Below are 6,820 nucleotides of genomic sequence, written 5' to 3' on the forward strand. Positions count from 1 at the left end.
AGCCCGATTTAATCTTGGACTATGACATACGTGTGCTAAATGTTCAGCTCGTGTAAAATTGGTTGTGATATTTTGGAAACAAATTAATGAAATTTTTCTATACATATTGTGTAGCGAGAGCAAAAACACAACTTTCTTTAACACATTGAACGCCGTGGTGGTCACCGGTGACGTTAGAGGAGGATTTGCCTTCAACAGTTTTCTATTAGCAGTCAAAGACTTAAACAAGCTGGTATCTAATTACTTTGTTCGATACAAAATATTGAAATATTGTTGAAAGTAAACAGGATTACAAATTGTAAACGTGAAATCGATACAGAGTTCTCTTAACATAAATAACTGCAGAGATAGGAAAACACGTGGAAGAAGAGGTAAGCCAATAGTTTCACAGTAAGTTTTTATTCAATGGAAACACGGATATATCAAACGTCATTGTCTGAAAATTAAATTAACTTGTAAGTGGAACTACGCTTGCTCAATGTGGTTTGGCGATCTCAAACTTATGATAAGAAATTATAAGCCCAGGTTTCCTCACGATATGAAATAATTTTAGATAGCACATATAACTCAGAAAACGTCACATTGCTACTTGCCATCATTCACTCAGATTATCTTTAAACTTGTTTAATTTTCTATAATAGTAGTCATCAATACTTAAATATACTTAATTGCTAACGATAATTATTCAGGCGCTTTGTAACTCGTATTTTTATTGTACTCGAGTGCTTGAGTTTGACGAAATAATTTCCACAATTTTGAAACGACAATAACAAACCATTTAGAAAAAAATCCACTGATTGGGAAGAAATCATTTCGAAAAATTCTTTACCCATCTCATCCATATCGATTTTTTTATTTGTTTAAACCCTATTTCATGCGGACGGTCTCAAAAACCTAACTTGTATGTACCTACCAAAAATCTTTCGTCAATATGTTTTTTTTATGTTACTAAAACTAATTCCGTTTTTTAATAAAATAAGAAGACAAGAATACGCAATGTACAAAAATCTAAATGCTACAAGGTTCTATGACATTTCATTATTATCATAATACAAACAATATACTTAGAGCTTTGTTTTCGATCCTGGGTCCTGGGGTGCTTCATTACATGACATCACCCGTCAGTCGCCAGGAGCGATGTAGGTGGAAAGGTGGAGTTTCTGCGTTTGACGTAGACATTTGAAAATCGTGACGGCTAAATCAACGTTAGCTCCAAACTCGCTCCCTTCCAACTAAAAAATAATTGAAGTTTTTCGTGGAACCTTCGTTAGCTTTTGTTGGTAGAGTAGTAACAGAAATTTAATTAAAAATTCTACGCCAGACATCATATTGTCTTCTAGTTTCGTGGAAATGATGCCTAGTACCTATTACTTAATTTTATATATTTTGTAAAAAATATACTTAGTAAAGTATCCTCGCTATTTATTGTTATAATTAATACGACACTGTGTTTGTTTATGTTTCACGTCACATTCACATCATGATTTTATGCTAGTTATGTTTTTTTGTGTGTGGTAGAAGAGGTTAGAAGTTTGGTATCGGCTACATTCGCTGAATATTCAACTTTTTTCCTCATACCACGCGAGTAAACCCGCGGATAACAACTAGACTAAGTTCTCGTTAGCTGGTTACATTAACTGTTACGTTGAAAATTTCTAAGAAATACCTATTTACTTGGTGGATCACAGGGGAGCTTCGTAGAAAAGTATATCTTGGGAGTAATTGAGTTGGCCCTGGTTTATAAGAACACGCGTCATAATTAGGTAATCCGTATTAGAAAATCCTGGAATTCCCAGTGGGCGATCTGATGTTGTATACCCTCCATTAGAGAAACTAGTTTCACAAGATAAATTGGTACCTAAGTATAATACTTATCTACAAAATAACAATATTACTGATCAATTGATTGAAGCTGCTTGATCTCTGTGAAATGTGTAGTCCCTTACGCTGTAGTATGTTTTTTTTTTGAGGGTGAAAATCATTTAATGACGCAAGGTGCTGTTCCTACTACTCCTGCTTTTCGAGCCGGAGCCCCGGTAAACCCACTAGGTAGTCCACAGCTCCGGATCAAGCATTAACCCTACTGGGATACTTGAATGATTTTCCCCTTCAAAAAAACCTAGTGGTAGACAAGATTAGTATTACGCTTTCAAAGAACAACAGACTAATGTTCTTTAGGTAGGTACAGCTTGACTTACTTCCAGTTTATTGTTTACTAAATGACTTTACATAATACCAATCAGTTTTCACTTTAATTAGACAGGATGCGGTCAGTTTATGGAAATATGTAGTTATGTACGCAATACAGTGATTCTCGATTCCCGAGAATTGATTGGTACCTTCCTCCCAACTGGTTGAGTTCCCATTTTGAAGTTTCTAGGAAATGTAGGGACGTAGGCACTTATATGTATAGGTATGTACAAATAACGCGAATAACATTCGGTAACTAGGTATTTATGTAATGTATTTGTTATAATAAAAAAAGAAAAAGATTTAGCTATAGATAAGTAACTTGTGCCTAACGAGCTGGCGGATCACCTGATGGTAAGCAATCGCCGCCGCCCATAGGTATCCGAAACACCAGAGGCGCCACAAGTGCGTTGCCTGGCCTTCTGGTGGTTAGGAATGAAAGGGTTTAAGTTTTTGGGGAATCGGGGATTGAGAAGAGAAGAAGGTAACCTCACTCACACAACGCAAGCGTTGTTTTACGTCAGTTTTCTGTGAAGCCATAGCTATAGTTTATCATCACTCCGGACGAGCCGGCCCATTCGTACCGAAGCATGACTCTCCTACACTTAGATACCTGCTGTGTAAGAACCTAAAATAATTATACATTTGTCATTTGATATGGTTACATAGGTACTTATTATTCTGCACATAGGTCGCCATTTAGTTGAAACTAAAAATCAGGATAATAAGTACTTTTTGGATCTGTAAATCGAATCCCGAGATTGTTTCAGGAGATGCACCATCTTAAAATAAAATAAGTCGGTAGTAAATATCACTCTATTACCTTTAGATTTGTCCTCGTCTTTTATATTAATTCTCTTAACAGTTGTGTGATAATACCAACCTTATGTTAAAGGAAAAACATGTGTGAAAATTACGTAAAACAATGTGTTAAACAGAAACAAGAACCCAACTTAACTGTAAACAACACCCGCAAACACACTTTCATTAAATTCGATACGTAATATTTCGAGAATTTCTATATAAAACCCTTATTGTAACCACAACCACAAAGCGTTCGCAATTATTACGTATTATGTAAAGAAGAAATATATTTCTATGTAAAATAAAAGTGTTTGTTTGTATGTAGGTTAGTATGTAACTACTTATGTAGATATGAATTAACTTTGTCGACAAATAATCTTGAGTTAAATTATTTGGAAATACCTACGACTTCTCACGTTTACGAGAAAAGCTCTACTAGTTTCGAATCAAGCCGGGACTCTTATTTACGAGCAGCGAGCACCGTGTTTACTGTTTAGCTTTTGCGGGTAGAGGCTATGGAGGTTTATTGTTTACCATCAGACTATTTACCAATCCCATAGAAAATAAAACTTTAGGTGACATCGCGCGACGGAACCTGTAGTATTATTATATAAAATAAATTAAATAGGTACAATATACATAATGTTTAATGTGGTTATTTCAGGAACCAACCGTAATGTAATGCCGTCCGTTGTTTACTAGAAATGTTTGTCCAGCTGGTACTTACTTGTGTATGTATTGAAATGAATCAGAAAAGGAGTTCCCATAATTATTTACTGTGCTACATAAATAAATGACGTGTCTTGTTCGTATTAAGTAATTTTTTATCTACATACTTAAAAAGTTATTTTTTTAATAAGCAGTTATATAATACACTAGCTACTTCCGCGCGGTTTCACCCGCTCTGCTTGGCTCCTATTGGTCATAGCGTGATGCCTTCCTCGATAAATGCACTATTCAACACAAAAATAATAATTATTCAAATCGGACCAGTAGTTCCGGAGATTAGCGCGTTTAAACAAACAAACAAACTGTTTATAAATGATAAATGATATTTATTTTGCAAATAGGTTACAATGTAACTCTTTTACACGTCAATCTCTAAAATAACTATATGAGGCCGGCGTTTCCTATCGTCCTTTAGTTTCCTTTAGCTTTATAATATTAAGTATAAGTATAAAGTATAGATAGTTACCTGCTAGAATGCGCATAAACAGTTCTTTAGCTTCAGTTGATTGTACATTTACATAGTTTTACTAGAATGCGCGTTACTAGAACGTTACTAGGGCGCGTACCTATACAATCATAAAACGTCCGATTTTACAGCATCCTTCTTAACTGATTCATCGCTATTGGAGGTATTATTCACACAGCATTTACAGGACCGATGTACCCTTATCTATAATATAAAAATAATTCGGGTCCTCCCTTTTTTTTTAGGTGGCAAAATCATCTAATGACTTCTCTCGCCCTGGGCGAGGCGAGAGGGAGTGTCAGACTCTTACTGACTAAAAACCACCCCGTACTCCTGCCTTTCGAACCAGAGCCCCGGTAAACCCGCTAGGTAGTCCGCAGCTCCGGATCAGGCATCAGCCCTACGGGTTTTCCTCCCTGACGCAACAGGGAAAATCATTGGTGGCGAAACGGAGTATGTATTTGCTTGTGGAGTCGGGTTTGCTAGTAACATATACGTTACGTTTAAACGGACCTGTAAAATGGATTGCTGCTTATATTGTCGGATAGGTTTTTTTTATACGAGAACTGTATTGTGTGTGAACTCGCTCATCTAATTAGTTCAGCTAATAACACATACGTTTAAACATACTAGTAAAACGGACACTCTGTGTGTACGCGCCGTAAGTAGTTACATGCAAAGGTACATAACCTGACGCCTGTCTCCCATGGGGGTAGGCAGAGACAATGAAACGCCAATTGCTACGAATTTTACATACCTCTTTCGCTCATTGCATGCTCGTCCGTTAAGGGTAATTTAGTTTAGGTAATTTAATTTGACCCTTCTCAGTGCCGGCGTAAGGGCCACTGACACCCCGGGCGAAAATATTGTGGCGCCCACTTGAGGGAAGCAATATCAAGTGTTAGTAGTAGTTTTTCATTTTATTGGCGTAGTAGTTATTAATAGTTATTAATAGCTAGCTACTTGCGCGCGATTTCACCCGATCTGCTCGGCTCTTAATGGTCGTAGTATGATGTTTTACAGCCTATAAATGGACCTTCTTCCTATAAATGAATAGGTCATTTCCAACGCAAAAAGACTTTCAATTCGAACCATTAGTGCCAGAGATTAACACGTACAAACAAACAAATTTTCCGGCTTTATAATATGAAGTGTAGATTTTACTCTAACGTGGTAATTTACTAAGCTTAGTTACCAAAGTTAGTGTTTGGCAATTAATTCCTGTAGGTAGCGTGTGGCTTAATTATCTGTCGATTCATTACACATAAGTATAGTTATGTCATTAATTTAATTAGTTCTGGAAACAACACTAATGACTAGCCAGAACTATAATGTTTGTGATGATTACTTATCAGAAATGTATTTATTTGTTATTTATAGTAGGTACCACCTTATATACTTTAATTAAACTGGCTTTTAGGTACGTTTATAAATTAATTTCAGGAATTGTAAAGGAATATTGTGCCTACATTATATAATTATATACTTATATATAGCTTCATAAGGAATTGTTTACGTAAATATTTTGTTTCTGTAATATGTTCCCAGAAATTCACTTTATTTTGCAATGTCGCACCTAATAGGGGTACCTATTTTCGTAAATTGATCATTTACACGTTTAGGTCACAATACATAATTAAATATAGAGATACTCCTGCGTATGGCATGCACACGCGAAATCTAAAAATAAAAATGAAACCCAAAATACGAGCTCGTCTCAGTTTGGGAATCAGTGTCCCATTATTATTGTCCCACTGTACCTACAATTTATTGACTACTCTCATATATATTATGTGACTGTACAATCATTTACTACTCTCATAATACCTATAGGTATGTGTTGTACTTACTTAATGTATTTGTAGTACATTATTTGGATAACATTATTTATTACTTACATAATAACTTATATTCGTTTTTTTATAACATTCTTATGACAATTCCATTTGCAGTAAAAATGTTTTAATCCAACCCATAAAAAAAAATCTTTCGTTCAACGCCATCTACAGACATTCCATTACACTAGTTAGGAATCACAGAGAACAAAGTCGCCTCGTAAGCCATAGTTAACTATTAGTGAACTCGTAAAACTATTCGTTTTTTGGTTGCTTCGTCGTAGTGGCCAGTTGGACGGACGAAAATCCCCACTCAGATCGACATTGTCCGATGTAAAGTACCAGGATAGCAGAAGTAGAAAGTATATGTAGTAGGTAGACAAGAAAATTATTGTTCACCTCTCTTTCTCTCAGATTGTACTTGTAAGAGCAGGATAGCACTATTAAATGGGAACGAATGAATAATGACAGGCGGATGTGACGTAGCTACGCTTGAGAAAGGTGCATTCGATTGTCAAATAAAATTTCATTAGAGATACCTATCTTACGTTTATACACTCCTAGTACTTTTTAGTAAATCACCCAATACTTTGGGAAGAATAATGACGGTCTCTACGAAATATCAGAAAGACAAGAAGGGCATATGATGTTATGCGGTCCTTGTCTAACATTTATACGGTCCTTATCTCTCTCATGAATAAAAATACGTTTTGTTATACTGTCTCGTCTGCCGTCGTCTCTATGGGTTTATGCTGCCCTGGTACCCATTCGACCAAGTAACCTGTTTACCCCGATC

This window comes from Spodoptera frugiperda, chromosome 26 (assembly GCF_023101765.2).
Source record: "Spodoptera frugiperda isolate SF20-4 chromosome 26, AGI-APGP_CSIRO_Sfru_2.0, whole genome shotgun sequence".
Taxonomy (NCBI): domain Eukaryota; kingdom Metazoa; phylum Arthropoda; class Insecta; order Lepidoptera; family Noctuidae; genus Spodoptera; species Spodoptera frugiperda.